The following is a 23,061-nucleotide window of genomic DNA, read 5'->3' as shown; positions in this document are numbered from 1 at the left end:
CTAGGCCAATCAAATCTAGAAAGGGCGTCCGCAGCGAAGGACCAGCCTGGACAGCAAACGAACAACCGGCAGAGAGGAACAACTCTGACAATTGATCACCTGCACATCTCCAAGGTTGTCACACCAAAAAACAATGCTAGAGTTGCTCAAACGGTCCCCCCACAACTCCAATGCCACCACTATGGGAAACAGTTCAAGCAACAGCATGTTCCTTGTCAACCCCTCCCGAATCCAGTCCGCCGGCCAAGGTGCGGCACACCAAGAACCGTTGAGAAAAGCCCCAAAGCTGGACGCCCCGCAGCATCATTAAAGAGTTGAAGTTGCAAGTTGCTGCAGGAGGAAGCTGGCCAAATCAGTACGCCATTGAACTGGGAAAGAAAGACATCCCAAATCCTTAAATCTCGCTTTACCTCAGCTGACAACCTTACAAAATGGTGCGGGAGCGCAATGCCGGATGTGGAGCGCTCCAGTTTCCTACAAAACACCCTACCCATGGGCACCACCCAGCAGGCGAAGTGAAGTAGGCCTAGCATGGACTGTATCTGACACAGCTTGAGCTTACCAACTGACAGCGCCACTGTAATAGCCTCACGCAACTTATCTATCTTCTCGCAAGGAAGATGACAGCAGTCAGTTAGTGTATCAATCTCGATACCCAAAAAGGACAGCCTCGTCACCAGCCCTTCGGTCTTATCATGTGCCACCGGGACCCCAAAAAATGCAAAGAGCGCCTGTACCGAAAACAGGAGCTCACCGCAACGAGGCGAAACTGACGGCCCAATGCACAGGAAATCATCAAGGTAGTAAGCCACCCCGCGTTCACCGGTGCCAGCCATCACGCACCAGTGTAGAAAAGTGCTAAAACGTTCGAAAAAGGCACACGAAATAGAACAGCCCATGGGCAAGCACTTGTCAACGTAGAAACCGCTAGAAAAGCGAAAGCCCATGAACCGGAACGACTCAGGATGTAGTGGTAGCATGCGAAAGGCAGATTCCACATCAATCTTGGCCAACAAGGATCCCTGACCAGAAGCTCTAACCAGATCCAATGCCTGATCGAACGACTGATATCGCACCCGACACAATTCTGCAGCAATGGCATCGTTTACCGAGGATCCCCATGGGTAAGACAAATGCTGTATCAGCCGATATTTACCTGGTTCCTTCTTGGGGACAACACCCACCGTAGACAGAACCAGGTCGGCCAATTGGGGTGATGGAAAAGGTCCAGCCATTCAGCCCAATGTGACCTCCTTTTGCACACTCTCCAACACCACCTGTGGCAATTCCCTTGCAGAGATCACATTTTTTGGTAACCCCACTGGGACCACCACAAAAATTGGCAACCGAAAAACTCAGCCTCAGCCCTGTTGGGATTCATCCTCAACCAACGCTCCATCCTGCTGAGTCGTATTGGAGATGTGGCCTTACTTAGACCCACCCCCTGCAGATGGTCGGGCGGTGGCAGGCCCTGCTTTTGCGTGCAGGCAGTCTTTAGCGGGGTGCAAACCTCCGCAGCGGAGGCAAGCATGCCTAAATCTTTAACGGGTTCCTGCCGGACAGCTGGAATTGTTGAAGGCATAACACCTACCCAGATTTGGCGATGGAGGAGCCGCTCGAAAGGGAGAATGTGGACGCCACGGCGTGGGGACTGCCTGGGCAGAAGTTGACCGTGGGAGCTCCAGCCACACCTCAACATCTTTACACCCAAAGTCAATAACAGAGGCACCCGACTGCTTGCACCGGAATTCCTCATCATTCGTCCGCCAAGAATTATCACTATCGGAGCGGAACATGGAATGTATCAAATGGAGATACTTGATGACATTCATGTGCTCCTGAGGCCTGGTCTCCATATAACATGCAGTGAATATGAAAAACCCAGCCTGCCATCTGTGATATGAACAATAAGTATCTTCGCCCACGCCACCCCGCCGCTTTGCTGCCCTAAGCGCTCTCTTATTCTTAGCTGTCAGCGCAAACAAATTAACGTACTTCCCCTTTTTAATTCTATCGCGAATACTACGGCGCAAACCCCGAAGCACTGCCGTATTATCGCAATGGACTTCCTCCCCTCGCGGGAACACCGGTGACCCAGAACTGCTTTCACTGGAGGAGCGGGACCTCCTAGCCCTATGTCTAGAACGGCGACGGCTGCGCCTTGACCGTTTTGCGCCCTTCCCTTCTGAGCTATCCGAACTGGAACTAGAGGAAGAAGACGATGATACTGCCCACTTGCTGGATCGCTTGGCAGGCGCAGAAGACCCACCTGAAGGACCTGCAACCGCATAATCTTCTGCCGCATGACCCGAATCGGCTTGCGCATCCACCACGACATCTGGGGTAGCACCTGTGGAGACATCCGGAAAAGGAGCGGACAACAAGGCATCAAAAGAGACAGTGGGAGCAGAAGTCCTGGTATCAAGCTGGGTGGAAGAAAGGGGTATCTGAACCCCAAATGCAGCAAGCACCTGACCAGCAAGGGTACCTAGCTGTTCCTGTCCATGTGCCATCTGCAAAGATGTAGTATCTGGACCAGAGTGCCCAGCTGCCGCGCCAGTTGCCTGTGAAGGTAACCCCGCCAACAATGGGGCCAAAACTTCCGCCAGCGACACCAACTTTTGGACCGCCTCCAACGCTTCAGAATGGTTAGGGGTAGCATTCGCCGATGCGGTAGTGACGGTGACAGGGAGCGCTGGCGTGATCGTGGGGGTGGAGCACCTCTGAGGAATTAAATGGGAACGCTGTAGCCATGCCCGCTTAGCCCTGCGCAATGGAGACAGCACCCGAGGCAGAGCTAAAGAAGGTGCTGTGCCTATGCAGCCCTCCCGGACCCCCGTAACCTGGGTCCGCGGTAACTGCTTGACCCTATCCACCATGACTGATGTACCTCGGGAGCCCAAGTGACAGTCCTAGAATGGCAGTATGGTGGAACGCAGTTGAAGACACCACATCCATGGTCCCAACCGCCGCTGCACCCTGTGAATGCCCCCCATGACTCACCACCTCGCTATACAGTGGGACGCTAGCGGCAGCCCCTACTACCCTACTGGACCAATCAGCCCCCTGTTCCAGGCTGTGGCCGCCTGCTGCCCCCTGATTGTCCCCCTGCATTGGAGGCTTATCATAATTAGCCCTAATACCTCTCCCCCGCCTGCCCCCCCTATTCTGTGGCACCACAGGAGAGGGAGAAGCCTGCCCTGCCTGTCCCCTGCGATGGCAAGCATCCACAGCCTCCCCCTCCTGCATGCCAGTGAAACTGCGGCACAGAGCTAAGTCCCGCCCCCCTCTACTGGCCAGATCTCAGGAGGGTGGACGCCCGCGTCCTGATCCCCCGGCAGCGGCCGCCGCCAAGGAGATCCTGTGTAGTCTGCGCTGCTGCCTGGACCTGGCGGCCGTACGGGCGAAGCACTTACATTAGCCACAAGGGCAGCCTGGCGAGTGCACGAACGCCAGCGCCCGGACACCTCATCTGCACCCTTTCCAACCGCCGCCGGGCAGTGGCAAACGCAGGATTTAGCGAGGGGGGTTTCCGTGGGTGTATATGTATATGTGCATGTATGTGTAATATATATATATATGTATGTTCAATAGGGATAAAGTCTCTGCGCCTTCAGTGCTCTGGTTTGGAATATTCCTTAAATGTGCAGCTAATATTATATATGCATACCAGAAATATGCTCAAAATAAGCCCGTAGTGGTCAAACGCCTCTCACGTCGTCTTTTTCTTACGGTTGTGTCGCGAAGTCCAATGTGGGTGTGCAGGTACTATATATTGCTAAGGAGTACCCTAAGGGAGAAGCATTCTTAAAAGGAGAGTAAAAGGACAAGGGAAGACGACCATTTAAAGATACCACTACGGGCTTATTTTGAGCATATTTCTGGTACGCATATATAATATTAGCTGCACATTTAAGGAATATTCCACACCAGAGCACTGAAGGCGCAGAGACTTTATCCCTATTGAACATTTCTACCCATGACTCATTGAAATATGAGTCAATAAGAAAGTCTATGCTGCAGCCCCTACACTTGGGAGTGCTGATGGGAGTCGACATGAATGTTAATGCACAAATTATGTCATATTAATTCACTTATTGTAAACATATAAGGTGTTAAGCGCTTGTTTTACATCCCTATTGCACATATATATATATATATATATATATATATATATATGCAGTGGTCGAAGTGGAATTTTGAAGTGGGGGTATGCAAAAGTCAAGGACGTAATTATGCGCACCCAAGGCGCGCACTCTCCAGAAAGGGGGCGTAGTCACCCCAAAAGGGGTGTGGTCACCCAAAAGGGGGCGTGTCCAGTGTAGTAGAACTCCTTATACTATCTAGTATTGGTGCCCCTTTCACCTTATAGCACACGGTACGAGCTGAAATTCACATTATAGCACATGGTACGAGTGGAAACTCACATTGTAGCACACTGAATGAGCCGAAATTCACATTGTAGCACACTGAATGAGCCGAAATTCACATTGTAGCACACTGAATGAGCCGAAATTCACATTGTAGCACACTGAATGAGCCGAAATTCACATTATAGCACACTGAATGAGCTGAAATTGTGACAGCAGGGACAGCCAGAGTGACGACAGGGAGAGAGAGAGTGACGACAGTGATGACAGGGTGAGAGAGTGATGATAGGGTGAGAGAGTGACGACAGGGACAGAGAGTGACGACAGAGATAGAGTGACGACAGGGAGAGAGAGTGACGACAGTGACGACAGGGAGAGAGAGTGACGATAGTGATGACAGGGAGAGAGAGTGACGACAGGGAGAGAGAGTGACGACAGTGACGACAGGGAGAGAGAGTGATGACAGGGAGAGAGAGTGACGGCAGTGACGACAGGGAGAGAGAGTGACGACAGTGACGACAGGGAGAGAGAGTGACGACAGGGAGAGAGAGTGACGACAGTGACGACAGGGAGAGAGAGTGACGGCAGGGAGAGAGTGACGACAGTGATGACAGGGAGAGAGAGTGACGACAGGGAGAGAGTGACGACAGGGAGAGAGTTGACAGCAGGGGAACATTACCTCATTTGTTGCTGGAGGCTGGCAGCGGTGAGCTGCTGGCGACGGCGGGAGGCTGGTGGCTGGCGGCGAGCAGCGTGCGGTGAGCAGCGAGTGGTGGCGGGTGGCTGTGAGCTAATACAGCGCTCTACACAGCCGCCGGCCACCGCACAGGGACGGTGAGCACAATGTGCAGCAGGATCACCACTTATATATATATACACACATACATACATACATGTATATATATATATATATATATATATATATACATACAACCATATACTGCCGGCACTCCACTAAATATGCAGCTTGCTCCGGTGCCACATCAGGCTAAACTCAAATCCAAGAAAGAAGGCACTCTGTTTGTACTGTAGTGGTGTGGTCCTGAGGACGGGGTGCTGACCCCGAAAGTACTCGACCTGACCTTTTAATACACGTTTGCTACTTTGCCATTATTGATGACTCCATAGTGCATTCTTTCTTGGATTTATATATATATATATATATATATATATACACACACACATACATACATACATACATACATACATACATACATATATACCACATTAAAATATACATAGACAAACAAACGCACACATATACACAAGTACACATCCATACATACATACATACATACATACATACTGTACATACACCAGTGCACAAACACACAGGCATACTGTACATACAAACATACAAATACACACATAAACACTGGCTGCAAACTTACATGATCCATCAGGGCCTGGGAGCAGAAGGACGGCGGAGTGAGGACGGAGCGGAGGGAGCTGCTGTTGCTGAGCATGCGCAGCCAGCAGCTCCCCCTGCACATTCTGTAAGCAGAGAGCTCCACAGCTCTCGCTTGCTGCTGCAGCTCCGCGGTCGCAATCGCGATCGCGGTAGCGGCTTTTGTAGAGACAGAGACAAAGCTGTCTCTGTCTCAAAATAGAAATCTCGGCTCATCAGGGGGGGTTTCTAGGTACTCGGAAACCCCCCTGCGTGCGCCACTGCCGGGGAGAGCACCACTCGACCGCGCTCCCGCTGGGACCCGGCGGGAGTAGCGCCGGGCTCAGACCTGCGAGCGCGGCGGGGAGCAGTACCGAAGCCAGCAGCTGTAGCCGGGAGAAGTACCCGGTGAAGGCTGCTCGCTTCACAGGAACTGGCGGCAGGGGCTGTAGGCAGACGAGGCCACACGGGCTCGGATACCAGAGCCGCCTGGCGACCGCTGCGGGTAACAGCCTGGGAGCCAGCAGCTGCCTGGCCCCCAATAGTATAAGCATCCATAAAGCGGGCGGGGGGGAAGAGAGGGAGAGGAACAGGGAAAGAATGGAGATGATATATATAGTGAAGAATAGGAGATGAAACAGAAGGTAGTAAGAAATGCAAAAGAAAATCAAAGATTAGGAAAACAGTACAGGGAAAGAATTATCAGTGACTATGAGAGCCCAAAATGGAGTACTTCTCTGTCCAGAAAAACAGGAACCAAGAGGCAGATAATCTGCCTCAGCCTAGTTTCAAACAAAACTCTCCTCCCCACTTGACCACCATTGGCTGACCCCTAATCATGCCATATCAAACAAAAACAATCATAACAGATCCTTAAAGTGGTCACCATCAAAACCCCTTGTGGTTTAATATGACGTCAGTGCTTGCATATATATATTCAGCCTTCGGTCGGACTTATAAATTAAAACAAATACAAAATGGCATTCAGATATGTTTAGTTTAAATGTTTTTTAAGTAGTCTGTATTTTAGTGCATATTTTACTATGCTTACAATAAGTTTTGTTCTTATGTCTTACATTAAAGTTTTATACTTGTTTTGAAATTATGTCAAACGAAAGTACAATGGATTTGCGGTTTTTGTTACTAGTTGTGTTGGTGTACTGTGACGCATCTGGGTATGGGGTTTGTGTGTTCTAGTGATAGTTTCCAAGGAATGAGGTGTAAGGTGTTTCTACCTGGTCAATGTATCGCTTTAAAAATTGTAAAAGTGATGACTACATCAGTTGTCTTTGTATGGAATTAGGGTCATAACCAGGGCAAGTGTTGTTGCCATGCAAATTGCAGAGCTTAGAGCGCTGTATTTGGCACCATTGCTGCCACACAATCTGTGCAGTCCCCAAGAGCACCCTGAAGACACTCTGGGTAGCACTGCACTGATCAGGCACTAGTGGCCCTGTCCTCTTCATGACATCAGCGGTCATGCCGAGGGCAGCACAGGGTGCAGAAGCCCCACACAGCACTGTAGGGAACACCATGTTCACTTGCTCCTTGGTTATAGTTGGATAATTAGGGGTTAGTTCAGAAGTAGAAGAGGAGATTTAGGCATATTCAAATATATTTATTGCTGCATAAGTTGTTAACTGCTAGTTTTAATGGTGATAGAAAAACTTGGTTACTAAAGTGGGAAAAAAATGACAAATGCATATGTAAAATGTGAATAATGTAAAAAAAATGTACAGTAAGTAAATTATATTTGACAGCAATACAAAACAAAAAAAATAATAATAGAGGAAAAATAAAGGCAGAGTTAGGAAAATTTGGAACAAGACACATAGGGGATAATTCAACTAGATGTCGGGAGGATTCGACCACACTTTAGTAAAGGTATAGTTTAGTACAGGTGTGTATTCAGTCAAAAATCAATTCTAAATTTGGTGATTGAGGAGACAGTTAATAGACGATTAGGGAGAGAACAGAAATAATAAGAACAAGAATAATAGTAAATTAAGCAGATGATAGGTAAGATCAATAGCGAGGGTATGTAAAGGTTAGTGTTTAGAAAAAAAGGAGAGAGTTAAACATAAATGCATGTAGTAGGATTGTAATTGGCAAGTGCTAAAGCAAAGTAATAAAAAACAGGATGATGAAAACAGTTAAAGGTTGTGGGTATGAAGTACAGGAAGATAAAAACATTAACATTAGGAATTTAAAAAAGTTGTATTTTTTTAAAAGAATATAATAAGGTTATAGTTGGTGAGTGATATAATGCAAAAACAGTTAATAAAGTGCAGAAATATAGCATAATTTAGTAACAGTATATGCATATGCAGTACAGGAGGAGAAAAGTATTAATTTAAGAGAGTAAATAAACTAAATATAATTCAATATTTTTGTTATGTAGCAGTGTATCTTAAAACTCTAACTGATAGTTGGGAGATGGATTAAAGGTAAAAAGGGGTTATTTTTGTTATGTAGCAGTGTATCTTAAAACTCTAACTGATAGTTGGGAGATGGATTAAAGGTAAAAAGGGGTTAAGATGGCAAAATAGAATTTCAGAAAAGAGGGAATGGTATACAATAATAGTGAATACTTAGTGGATACCTACTAACTTACTGTAGTAGACAGAATTATAGGGTTAATGCACAGTATCTTGAATCCACGACTTAAGTTGGGTACACTGTCACACCTATACAGTCCATGGCCTGAAACCCAATACTGAGTGAACTTGTCAATGATTGTATAGGTGTGTGTTTATGCAGGTCTGTTGCAGGTTTGTTAGCCAATAAATGTCTTAATCCACTCCTGCAACGGTCAGGATCAGGAGGTCACATCTTATGTGTTATTAAATATTTGTCAGCCTGACCTCCTGATCCCATAGAAATAGTACACAATGAGCTTTTACTATGTACATGGTCACAGGCGACTCACAGGGGACACAGCACTTGAAAGACTGGGAACATTTACCCAATCAAACGATGTGTACCCAACTTTACACAGCAATCGAATATTGCAGCCCAACCAACCTGCTCCTGCAGTGCAGAATGTAAAGCAAGAACAGCCTGTAAGTCTGGTTACCCAGAATGCAATACATGCTCCAAACACATAATGGGTCAACAGGTATGAAGCAAGGGTATAAAGCAATGGCCTCTCATCATTCTGCTTTTTATAATCATTTTGTATTAACACTTAGCAATTACAATCTAACCATCTAATTTGTTGTCTTCCCATCCTTCTAAAGATGACAATTAGTGTTCTTGCTTATAGCATTTATTGCTATGGGCAATACATCCCCTTGCACTTAGTATTTATGGTTCTGTACTCACCTCTCCCCTGTATACCTAATGCTGTGAATTTACATACACAATAGAAGGTCTGAGATCCCTTCTGTCTGGTGGTAGCACCCACGTCCACCTGTCCTATATATTGGTTTTAATTAGGTTCCTGACATTTCTTAGACTGCATGCAGAGCAAGGTGAGTCCTGCTCAAATGTATATTAGATTGTTAGATGGAGGGTGGATTTCTGAGGCGTGGGTCCCCCTGGACTGCTGTGTTTGTTTTGGTTGTTTGGCCTCATGAGCAACACAGGTTAACACTTATTATCATATTTCCTTTCATCCCCATTGTGTGTGTGTTGTTTCAATGTAACTCCCACCTTCATTTCTCACTACTTTACCTCTCACTACTTTATTTCTCACCTCATTACCTCTCACTAATTTACCACTGCTGTTTTTCAACAGCCTCTCTCACTAACCTATCTTCACTTTTTTCACTATATATTTTTTCACTCTAGTGTTGCCCTGGGGTCACTCAACTGCTTGGGTTTGGGGTATCCCGCACCTTAGATTTGTACCCCCCAATATGTTAGGAACTTGCCCAATTAATGAGGTCACCTGGTTGCAGTGGGCAAGCCATTATTTATGGTCATAACTATGCGAAGAACCTCGCTCAAAATGCAAATTTTTATTGCAATGATTATTATTAATAAATTGGAAGTGTTTGAATTATGCCCCTGCAACCTTGTCTTTGTATGCATGGTCTCCGCAGGGTCACATGTCTCATTACCGATGTGTACCCCAGGACCCCTCCCCCACACATGTATATACTTAGTGCCCTCCATCTAACAGTCTAATTCTCTCCTTATTTATTTTCTACCATTCTAGTTTTTTGTTGTATTACTTGTCTAATATTATATGTTTTCTGCATTTTTTGGGGATGTATTGTTTATACATTTTTCACTAGCCATAATCAACAAATTTTTCCATTCACATATAAACTAGTAGTTAATAGCTGCCTTATTTCATACTGCAACAGTAATCTTAGTAATCTTTGTTATTTTTTGTAGTTTATCTCTGTACAAGTTACATAACAAACTGTCGTGTTCCTTGATCTAACCAAATTATACCAGTTCAAATCAAAGCTAATAGTAACTTAAAACCTCTGTAGCAGTATGTCCACTTGACTCTGCTGAACTCTCTATTTCTATTCCAGAACTAAAGTAACCTAATTTTTCACCTCTGAAACCAAGATGTAGGAGAACAAATACCTTCATCAAGATATTTCACTTCCATTGCGCAAACTAGAAGAGTTAAGAGTAGGAGACATTGTTTGGTGACATAGTTTGGGTAGAGAAGATAGGGACAATGCAGATTGGAGTTTGAGTGGAAAGACCCCATTGCATAGCTTCTCCTGTCCAGTGCTTTGTTCACAGCAGGACAGGGCTGGAGGGCTGGGAGATGTCAGCATCAGTGAGCTGACAGTTTATATTGTAGGAGTTGTGGAATCAGAGCAGGCCCAGTTAGATGTACAACAGAAGCAGGTCAGGGGTCCATCAGGTATTGCCAGTCTAGGAGCAGAGGTGCACAGCATTGCAGACCAGGAGGTAAAAAGGCCTAAGCTGCAGTGATGACGATTGCAATTCCAAAGTGGTAGGTGGTGCCATGCTCCCTGGAACAGGACCTGTTCTAGAGAAGCCCAAAGCCACTCAAATGATAGCAGTAGTGAACAGTGGCTGCAAGCATAGATGATCTGGAGATAGAGAAGAGCATTCATGCAGCCACCATCTTGCCGTTCTCCCTATAAGTATCTTTTTTTTTAAATTAGATTAAATTGAAAAGTATTTATTTTCAAATAATATCATATTGTTATATCATAATTTTACAAATCCTTGTTGATTAAGTATAAAAGACACTAAATATCATGTTAATATTCAAATACAGTTATACATAACAGCTCAGCTGTTGTCTGCTCCAGCACATTTACATGCTGAATATAACTTAAATGGTCTAAGTAAATGTGTTTAACATTTCATATGTTATTGACTGCAGGACTACTTTTATAGAAGCTTCACATTGCTGATGCTTTTGGAATCCAAATAGAAAATGTAGCACATGGTAATGATTTTGCAAATACTTTTCTAGCCCAAAATCAATGGTATTGATTGTCATTAAAGCAGTAAGCTAAAAACAATGAAGTGGCTTCTAATTTTCAGGCTCCTGGTGGACTCGGCTCTATCTCTTCCACTTCCTAGTTAAGGATATCATTAAATGAGAAAAGCAAACATCATATTGAGAGGCCAAGTGTTTTATTAATTCATCATCAGAATTATCTTAGTGCATTAATATTAATAGCTTTAAATTGGATTCCATTTAGGAAGTGAAATAAATATGCTGTTAGTAAAAGCCCATATGGCTGATGAATCCTTGGAAATGGCACTTATGCCGGCAATATCAAAATAGATTTAATAACTCATTTCAACTTCCTTGAAAGAAGAGGCACCTTCTAGATGAAGTTTGATATGCTGGTAAAGATTGCTAAATGTTTACTATTTAAATAAATAAATAAATAAATAACATGTGTTTTTTACAGTTGAATATCATGTACTGTATGTGACTTCTAGTACATATTACTTATGTAAATGAATAGAGGTTTGCAATATGTGTACCACTTTTAAGAGGACTTTATTCTAATTTTTATTTACCCCTTCTTCCTTCTCATTTTGTTTCATGTATTTATTATTATTTTGTTCATATGTGCATTTTTCTACATTATTATTTTAATACCGTATTACGGGATTGGTATGCGATCCCGCCGCATGGGATGCCGAATGTCCGGATAACAACAGAATGCCGGCAGGAGGGCAAGCGCAACGAAGCTGCGCTTGGTGGCAAGGTTACGGCGTCACAGATTCTATTGTCTCTCTATAGGTGTTGTGGACACCCATAGAGGGGGAATCACCTACCTTGCTGGTATTCCAGCGGCGGTATTGTACCCACGATGGATCCCAATGTCGGTATTGTGACAGTCGGGATCCCGATGGCTGGTATGTTAACCGCATACCCAGTATTACACCATTTGTTATTAATAATATTTCCAGTTTTTACTAATTGCGTACTGTTAATACTGCAAGTATGTCTCCTATCACAGGAAATGTTCCATTTATCAGGGGATCTATCCATCCAATTTCTTACAATATTATTAGTTTACATTATGGGATTGATTAAGAGGTGGACACAAATAATGTCATGAGTGTGTCTTTTTATGCAGAGCAACTCTGAATTTATACTAATGTTGCAGCTGATGGAATTTGTACAGATGACCAAATGCTGCATCTTTAATCCATCACTTTGCATAAAAACACCACACCATGGGGTTTATTTACTAATATTCGTGTTTTTGCCGTTTTGAAGGGTGTTTGATCTCGAATGGTATCGGGTGTATTTTACTGCAACTTTTTGAATCCTGATACGGTCATTCACTAAGCTGCCGAGTTTTGCACATTCGTTTTTTCCGATGTCAATGTGATTCGTAATATCAGGCAGTGTTTTACGGGAGTGATGAGTAAAACACTGCCTGACAAAACACAAGGAATCCCGGCCGGATCTGTGAGATCCGTGCAGGGCTTCATTGTGTACCTTAAAAAGTTCATTAAAGTCTTAAAAAAGTTAGAAAAAATTGCGTGGGGTCCCCCCTCCTAAGCATAACCAGCCTCTGGCTCTTTGAGCCGGTCCTGGTTGTCAAAATATGGGGGGAAAAATGACAGGGGTTCCCCCATATTTAATCAACCAGCACCGGGCTCTGCGCCTGGTCCTGGTTCCAAAAATACTGGGGACAAAAAGTGTAGGGGTCCCCCGTATTTTTGAAACCAGCACCGGGCTCCACTAGCTGGGGAGATATGCCACAGCCGGGGGACACTTTGATATCGGTCCCTGTGGCCGTGCCATTAAAACCCCAACTAGTCACCCCTGGCTGGGGTACCCTGGAGGAGTGGGGACCCCTTCAATCAAGGGGTCCCCCCCCTCCAGCCACCTAAGGGTCAGGGGTGAAGCCCGAGGCTGTCCCCCCCATCCAAGGGCGGCGGATGGGGGGCTGATAGCCTTGTTTACAAAATGTGAATATTGTTTTTAGTAGCAGTACTACAAGTCCCAGTAAGCCTCCCCCACAAGCTGGTACTTGGAGAACCACAAGTACCAGCATGCGGTGGAAAACCGGGCCCGCAGGAACCTACTACTAAAAAAATACCCCAATAAAAACAGGAAACACACACCGTGACAGTACAACTTTATTACATACATGCACACCAACATACACACATACTTACCTATGTTCCCACGAGGCTCGGTCCTCTTCTCCATGTAGAATCCTAGGGGTACCTGTGAAAAAAATTATACTCACATAATCCAGTGTACCTTTTGTTCTTTGTATAATCCACGTACTTGGCAAAATAATAAAACGGAAACCCGACCACGCACTGAAAGGGGCCCCATATTTACACATGGGACCCCTTTCCCCGACTGCCAGGACCCCTCCTGACTCGTGTCAAAGAGGGTCCCTTCAGCCAATCAGGGAGCGCCACGTCGTGGCACTCTCCTGATTGGCTGTGTGCTCCTGTAGTGTCTGTCAGGCAGCCCTAGATAACCATGCACAGATCTCACTGATCCGTGCATGGTTATCCAAACTCGACTGGAAAAAGCAGGTCTATTTTATTGCTGCTTTTTTTAACGAATCGAAAAAAACACACCCGCACTTGAGCACTCAGAAACTAACACCCAAATGCGAATGAATAGTGAATGCCCGTATTCTATGAAATAACAGCCGCGTTTGACCTATGGTCTATTCATTCGTATTTCTGAACGTTGTCATTCAAACCATTACGAATAGTCCAAACACTGCCGAGATTGGTGCTTAGTGAATTCCCGGATTGGGACTTAGAAAAAAAAACACAAATCGGCCAAACTCGGATTTTTAGTAAATACTGGCCCATGTGTACATCTGTTACATCATCATTAGAGCAGCCCTATGTTTGCTCAGAATGTCCATCGTAACTACAGATGCAATCGCTAGCAATGACACGGCATCGTCTAGCTAGCCACCCCCTATTGCAACCTAGAAACGCCCACTGAAATACCAGTTCTCTGCATCCCCCAACAGTAATCATCGTAACATATGTGCAATGTGACTCAGATGCATGCATAATGCAAGAAACATTGGACAACTGCCCAAACATCAATATAGCATCCAATCCTGAATTAGAGCCTCTGTCTCCAGAAATTCAAAAATGCTAATAGACACTGAGATATTAAATAGCTGTCTGGTAACCAGTGCTGGATTTAGGGGTTAGGCCGCCATTTGCACAATAATATTGGCCGCCTCCCCTCCCGAAACAGCACAATGAAATCAGCTGCCCTCATCCCTGTTTACAGGGCTTAAATACTCACTGCACTTCCCCCAGACCCGCTTGTTTTTCCGCCGCTGCTCTGATGCGGGGGAGGGGGGAATGCTATGCCGCGCTTCTGCCCTGATGCGGGGGGGATGGGGACTGCCGTGACGCTCCTCTGTTGAGGGGCAGCAGTGGGGACTACTGTGCTGCTCTGATACGGGGAGATGGGTACTGCAGTGCCACTGTTCCTATGCAAGGAGGGGACTGCCTTGCCGCCCCCAACAGGTGCCACCCATAGGCATGTGCCTCATGTGCCTAGTGAAAAATACGGCACTGCCAGTATCCAGATGATACAGATGGAGCCATACTCATCTAGTGTGGCTCCATCGCAAACATGCCTTTCTGGTGGGACTAGGCGATCCGGTTCCTAGCCCCGCTATGGGAGTGCACAATGACTCTCCCATTGTAGTGAATGGGTTGTGTGCGTGTCACGGACATACGCGTGGCCCAGACACTGCAATGGGCGCACCCAGGCTTAGACAGAGCCAGGATTAGCGTGGCTCCATCTGTAGATAGACAGTGTCTAGGTCGACAGGCAATAGGTCGACACCTTATGGTTGACAAGTATTAAGTAGAAAGGTACAAAAGGGCAACAACTGAAAGATCGACAGTGCTTAAAGTCGACAGGTACAAAAGATTTACAGGTTCAAAAGGTCGACATAACAATGGTCAGCACAAAAATGGTTGACACATATTTTTTTTAACGTTTTCCCAACATCCACGTGGACAATTCACCTACAAACCACTTACAAGCATGTCGAACAAAGCGAGCCTCCAAGGGTATTCAATTTTTACTGATGTTGGTTACATATTACCAAACATACATGGCGCGAAAAAGAAACACTCTTTGTTGGGGTATTCTTATGTGTACAATAAAACTTAACTTTTAATAATTGTTATGTTAAAATCTGTTCTTATACAGAATGGCAAAAAAGCTTTTTGAACGTTTTTTTCATTCTTTCTGTAATACCTACCAACTGATAATGTATAAGTTCACCAGCGTGGCTTCAAATAGCCAAAGGTAAAATTATGAGACTAAGTATAGGTTAGTATAGAGTATAGATTAGTATAGTTTAAAGCCACGCTTGTGAACATATACCATACCAGTTGGTAGGTATCACAGAAAGAACGAAAAAAATAAAAAGCTTTTTTGCCACTCTGTATAAGAACAGATTTTAACAAAACAATTATTAAAAGTTAAGTTTTATAGTACACAGTTGAGTTCCCCAACAAAGAGTCTTTTTCTCTCCACCTACAGTATTCTAATACCCACTGGCTCTGGGAGCACCACTGACTGCTTGCTACACTGCTCAGTGCAGCCTATCCTACCAATTGTCGGTAGAAGGATGAAGTATTCCAGTTGGAGCAAAGTTCACAAACTAGCCCTAGTGCAGAACTAAAAATCCCCTTCTGTCACAAATATTACCAAACATACATTATTTAACCCAAAAAATGGAAAAACTTGTGTCGACCATTTGTGTGTTGATCATTGTCAAGTTGAAATTTTGACCCTATCAAGCTTTTGTACATGTTGACTTTTTATCTGTTGACCTTTTGAACCTGTCAACTTAATGCATGTTGACCATTTTATGTCAACCTATTAACTGTCAAACTAAACACGACAGATTTCCTATACCACACCAAACTGTTCAATGATCATGTGAAAAACATAGAATGTACTTGTAAGTACCATTCATCGACAAAAATTTGGAGCTGCCACCCTTGTATAATACACAGTGGGTAACATGTACTAAGCAGTGATAAAAGTGGAGAAGTGAGCCAGTAGAAGAGTTGCCCATGGCAACCAATCAGCATTGACGTAACATTTGTAATTTGCATACTATAAAAGTATACCGAGCAGCTGATTGGTTATTATGGGCAACTTCTCCACTGGCTCACTTCTCCACTTTTATCACTGCTTAGTACATGTCCCCCAGTGTCTATTATTCTATGTAATCCTTCGCTGAGCACCTGAGACCCATTAAAGACTATAGAACAAGATACCAAAACATTATTGCCCAAGCATCAGGTAACAGTAAACTCACCAAGAATTGGAGAATGCAACAGCACATTTTATAAGAATTTTGTCTTAACCACAGTGTACACTAGGCCTGTTTATTTTATTTTTTGGTACACATTTGAATATGGATCTGCCCTTTATCTGGGCCTGAGTCTTCATCTATCAAGGTTGGAGAAGCACAGAGACAACCTCTTAAACTATTATAGCTATCTCAGGAACTCAGTTGAAGAATTGCAGGTTCCTGGCTGCATTCTCCACACATCAACAAATTCATCTCTACTTCCTTTTTACACATTGGGGCCAATGCAGATTTGGAAACAAAATTGTAGTAAATTTATTCAAAGAAACATTCGCACTCCAAAACCATTTCCCTCACAGAAAATATATAAACTGTAATGTCTTTGCAAAGGCAGCATGTGGATATTTTCTGAACATTCACCATCCTGTACTTGCACCTCTCTGCACTGCAGCAGGAACAAAATATATGTCTACTTACAGGAGATTTGAGTGAATACAACTTCACTGAACTTTGTTTATGTGAGAATGGCTCTCCCTATAGAGGTCCCACTTCTTCATTTGTAAAGTAGAAGTGTCATAATTGCGTATGAATCTGCATTAGCTTCATTGGCAAGTCGTGGTGGCACTGATGGACATCCATGGGCTAAGCAACATTTTTTTTTTACTTCAAGTACACATACAAATGTGGCTGGCAAGCTTGGTATGCAAATGATGCTTTTTTGTTCCAATTCATTTGCATTCAATTGACTTATTATTTATCATTATAGGCAAAGTCTTTGTAGCTACTTACTGTACTTTCTAGTAAGGCTATACAGTAGTTGGTTCCATCAAGCAGTACATGCAAGGTATGATTATTAAATAAGGAGACTGATGCTACAATTAACAGTATGTTTAATTATATTAAAACATTTTTACTCTGTTCCCCTTCTATGTACCCCACTTCTGAATCCACACAATGCTGCATTCTTTTTTTCCATTGGTCAAAGACGTGCTGTAGCTTATTGTATGTCAGCTGTAAAAACAGCTCCATCATTTTCTTCTTTACCTCAGTAAATGATGCAAAACAGGTTCCCTTGAGTACAGATATGTCTTTATGGAAAATAAATAACCAAAAACTGATTCACAGAGAGAGCTGTGTGGGCTTGTATGTTGTCCTGATGGAGGATGAAACAATATTTTTAACAACACTGGGCTTTTTCTTCTTTTGTAGAACATTTTTGTAGTAATGTTGATTCACTCTTGCACCTTCTAGTACCCAGTCTTCCAAAATAACACCCTTAATATCCAAGAAAACAATTAACATGGCTCTGAATTTGTATTTGCTTTGACGTGATTTCTGTATCCTTGGTGATGATGTTTTCCATTGCATGGACTGGCATTTTGTCTCAGGTTGTACTGGAAGATCCATGTTTCATCACAAGTAATAACTTTATCTAAAAAATGTGAATTCACTTGAATTTGTTCCAAAATGCCTGTGCAAATTTGCATTTGATTTTCTTTCTGTAAAGCAGTGAGAAGCCTCAAAACCATCTTAGCGCAAACTGGTGTTACATTAAGATCTTGATGCAAAACTTAATCTTTGCAAAACGGTATCTTTGTCAGTGGTTACCACTTCTGCTATCATCAACAGTTTTGTTTTAGTTTTTTTTTTCATGTGCAAGGCCTGCCAGAAGTTAATCATCTTTGACATACTCGTGACCATTACTAAATCTTTTGTGCCACTCAAACACATGTGCATGTGACTCGGTTAGCATATGGAAATAGTCGGTGGGCCTTTTATTCAATTTAACAAATTTTTTTAAATTAACACATTGCTCTACTTTTGAACTAAGCATTACATCACGATTTTAAAGTAGTAAAACCCATCCAGTAACTGGCCCACATGCTCTAACTGCAAAAAGATGGCATGGTCTTGCATCATGCCCCCATGATGCATCATATTGGGGGCACTTACAAAACTGCCTGGCTGGCCCCAGATTATCTCTATAATATTGGATGCGGCCTGTGGGTTGCACAGTAGAACAAATTTGAACAATGATTGAAAAGTGGGACTATTCTGACAAAATCAGATGCTTAGGAGATACAATATGCTCTCATACTTGTGGACCTCTGATATGTCACACATTTTTGTGATATAATATAGGATGGCTTCTGAGCAGTGCTGTCCTCCCCATTCTTTGTACTACGACATATTTTCTGTTCTTCATACTCTTTCTGTTGTCTATTATCTGGGCAATCCTCTGCTCACAGTTGTGTTGAGCTCTAGAATGAAGAGTCCATGGTGTGGTTAAAGTTCCCTATTCCCCTATATGTGAGTGAGGCCCTATGTAGTGGATAATGGAGGCTTTCTAACTCAAAGTCTTTGGTCTGATGTTCGGGGAATGCATCCTCTAACAATTAACACATTGTTAAAGCAATGGAAAAAAAACACAATAAAGTAGCACATTGTTATTCATAACCCTAATTATTTTAATACATTTACTAGCAATGTATTAATATACATTTAACTGTCATAATTGGTTTAAAAAATGCATTTTTATTACTTTAAGGTTAAGGGTTATTTAAGGAAATGTATGCTTGAGTGACAATGTAATAGACACTTTAAACAGCACACTTGTCTGGCTCACTAATTTGTATGCAAGTAGGCACTTAAAGGTAAGTTAACTTAAAACTGTTTTCTATTTTTTTTTTACTGTAAGTTTCCATTACGAAAATAAATGTTATAGTGAAACTGTAATGCAAAACAATTGGTATGATATTTTAATAGCTGCTATCAAATCATTGTTTTCTGCTAATGAAATATGACATTGTATAACCCCTGCTACCCTTAATGTCTTCACGTGCTATTTTTCTTTCTTTGTTATTAACTGATGCTAAAGTGTGACAGTGACTCTCATGGGCTAACTGGAGCTACAGTACTGTGTTATGCTGCATCTAACTACAGAGAATATGACACTACAATAAATTGGTCCCGTACGATATACCGGCACACCGGATGCCAGCTGTCAGTATAGCGACAGCGGCATCCCGTCTGGAGACTCGATAGAATAGGTTGTTCCATTATGAGAAATGAGAAAGCAATCTACATCTGATCTTGTGATTTTGAAGGACATTAGTCACTGATAAGAGGTCTTTCCATGGTTTTTTATGTGGTGGGTGCTATATCTTGAAAGATGGGAAGGTGGGATCCTTTTATCATGGAGGGGGTCTGGTGATGTAGTTTTATTCATAAATACTTGAGCTACCAATATTATCTAAATCAGGTGAATTAAACAACATGAAACATATCCTTTCACCAGAGAAGACATGGTACAAAAGGTCTATAGTCAAATATCTGACTTGATTTTATTAACAATATTCAAAGTAAAATATTTAAAAATGCTTATTACATCATAAAATGGTGTTACTGAGAACCAATGTCAAACAGGAACAGATGGCATAAGTTCCACAAACCATCAGGTGTGAGCTCGATGGTGGAGGATTCCAGTAATAACGAATGGATCAGAACGCCAATACCCTACGCGTTTCATCCCTTGCATGGAACTTCTTCAGGGTAAGATCACTGTCTGTCACTGAGTGTGTGGTATGCATAAACAGTGCAAGCTCCTGCTTGTCCAAAGGCTGCGGGTCATTCCTATTCCAGCCCAACCAAAAGAAAATATATCTATCCACTTACCTGTTCTAGCGCTTTGTAGTTTATTACATATGTTGTCCATGTGGTTTATTATATGTCGTGAGACTTCCAGAACTTTCAAGGAACATATGGCCTTGCACCGTTCGAGTATTAGTATTGGCTGACGAAGATAAATCCGATGAACAACTGGTTGCTCGCCATTTCAGAGAACTGAAACACCCTTTGGCATCTTTGCATTACAAGATTATCAATTGGGTGCAACCAAATTATTAGAGGAGGAGATTGAAATAAAGCCCTTCTTCAGAAAGAGAAAAAATGGATCTATACTTTACAGACTGTGCAACCCTATGGTCTAAATGAGACCATTTCCTATAGTATTTTTTTACAGCTCATCGTTCTTCACCTGGTCTAATCTTGAGTTAACTGACAATTATTACTTAGACAAGCATCATATATTTCTATAGTATGCAGTCCATTTGTTAAATCGGTCTCTTCCTGTAGTTACACAGTATATCACATTTTACATATGTTTACATATGATTATGTTATTACTTTTTTTGAGATAATTTCTTTTGAGATAATCATTCACCAGCAGATTTTTTATATGAGCCGCTGGTTAGGTAATACACATAGAAACAATGCTGCATTATATACAATGTTTTCACATGTTTGTTATTTTGTAGTCATTGTGATGGGCACGCTGATGGAGATGCGCACCTGGGAGTCTGGCATGTGATCTACCGCTTGGCGCACTCAGAGACATCATCGCAACACCATCAGAGATTGCGTCCTGGACATCTGAGCACTTGGGTGGAATCATTATAAGGTATGTAGATGCTTGTTTATTCTTGCTGTCCTGATGAAAGGGGTAAAATATAGACCTTTACATAACTTCTTGAGTTTTTTGGAGTTTTTTCATGATGTCCTTTGTTGTTATAGCAAAAGGAGTTCAAGGACCGGACCAAGCTGTTTCTATAGTGCGAAGTGTTGGAGGAGACTATGGTGGTCATTCTGAGTTGATCGCTCACTGCCGATTTTTCGCAGTGCAGTGATTAAGTAAAAAAACGGCAAAAATGCGAATGCGCTAAGTACTTTCACACAAAACTTTGTAGATTTGTAGATTTACACAAGCTTGAGCGACGTTTTTTCATCGCTCGAGTGATCGTAGTGTGATTGACAGGAAGTGGGTGTTTCTGGGCGGAAACTGGCCATTTTCAGGGAGTGTGCTAAAAAACGCAGGCGTGCCAGGTAAAAATGCAGAAGTGGCTGGAGAAACGGGGGAGTGGCTGGACGAACGCAGGGCGTGTTTGTGACGTCAAACCAGGAACTAAACGGACTGAGGTGATCGCAGTCTAGGAGTAGGTCTGGAGCTACTCAGAAACTGCAGCAAATTATTTAGTAGCAGTTCTGCTAATCTTTCATTCGCTATTCTGCTAAGCTAAGATACACTCTCAGAGGGCGGCGGCCTAGCGTGTGCAATTCTGCTAAAAGCAGCTAGCGAACGATCAACACAGAATGAGGGCCCATATGTATGAACCTAGCCTGTCTCAAGGAAAACACTGATCTAAGTAAACAGGTTTCTGTAGGGTGTGGACCATTAGGTTGCCAGTGAAAAGATCAACCCCAAAAGGACAACACGGAAAAGGTCAACACAGGAAAAAGTAGTTTTTTATGTTTTTTGGTGTCGTTTACTCCATCCAACCACTGAGAACCCCAATTAGTGCACTGCATCCCTTGGTATGGCTCGCTTCTCTCACCATGCTGCGGGCTAGGTGCCTCGCTCTGCTTTCGCTGCACTTACCACAGATTACTGTTCCAAATCATGGTCCATGTGGATGGTAAAGTATGAAAAAGTTGTAAAAAATTATATTAAAAAAAACCTCACGTCAACCATATGAGGTGTTGACCACTGTCATGTCAGCTTTTTGACCATGTTGACCTTTTGACTATATTGACCTAAAGACCGGATACTGTTTCTGTATATCATTGTGAACCATCATTGTAACACAAGAATGATATGACTTTGGTGTAATCAGGATTTGCGATAACAAATAGCTTCTTTCAATTTCTCAAAAGCATCAATTTATTTGTTCTAAGCTCAAAAAGTTTTTTCTTTTGTAAATCTTACATTATACTTGTATACAGTCCTTCAGTTAGTACTTTGTGTATCAACAAAAGTTTTAAGGACATATTTTACAGGTAACAGCTGTACTTTGTCTAGCCATCTTTCTGTTATATTTTACTTACATCCTTAAGTAGCAGTCAGTGTTGTAGCAACATCTGTAACCCTGGATTTCTGTAATGTAATGAGGCTTTTTCTCAAAGTATCTATTTTCTGTAGCGAGTGCCAAGATGTGTAAACCAATATTATCTATTTAGTGTCTTGTCCTATTCTTCTTGTAATAGCTCCTCATGCCTACAAGCTGAAATAATAGCTTCCATGGACATTTGACTATTTATTTGTTGTTTCACTATGGCTTAATCAAGTTCACTTAAAGTTCATATCAAAACTAAATTTGTCATCCTAGACTGCAACCTTAAATAAGAGGACAATGGGAAAAGAAAGAAATAGCTGTAAGGCTACTGTAATGTTTTTAAGTAGTGGCAATAAATTGCATGGACATTTTTATGGAGTATTTTAACCCCTGGCCTCTGTGGGTAAAAAAAATCAATAAGATATTAAGAAAATCAAGAATTAATGCTTCCTATACTGTACAAAGATATAACTCTTACAGGGTGTACAGCAGTGAAACCACATCCAACACAAAACACAACATAATATAGCCATTCTTCTGATTGTGAATCATTTTATTGCCAGACTACTATCAAATTTTAATGGAAAGAAAGCCATAGATGTTGAGTTTTTATCATTTTTTATTATCATCAAGACTGTTTACTTTTTTCAAAAGTGATC

Source organism: Pseudophryne corroboree, chromosome 5 (assembly GCF_028390025.1).
Source record: "Pseudophryne corroboree isolate aPseCor3 chromosome 5, aPseCor3.hap2, whole genome shotgun sequence".
NCBI classification, from domain to species: Eukaryota; Metazoa; Chordata; class Amphibia; order Anura; family Myobatrachidae; genus Pseudophryne; species Pseudophryne corroboree.
Note: the sequence above shows the minus strand (reverse complement) of the source record.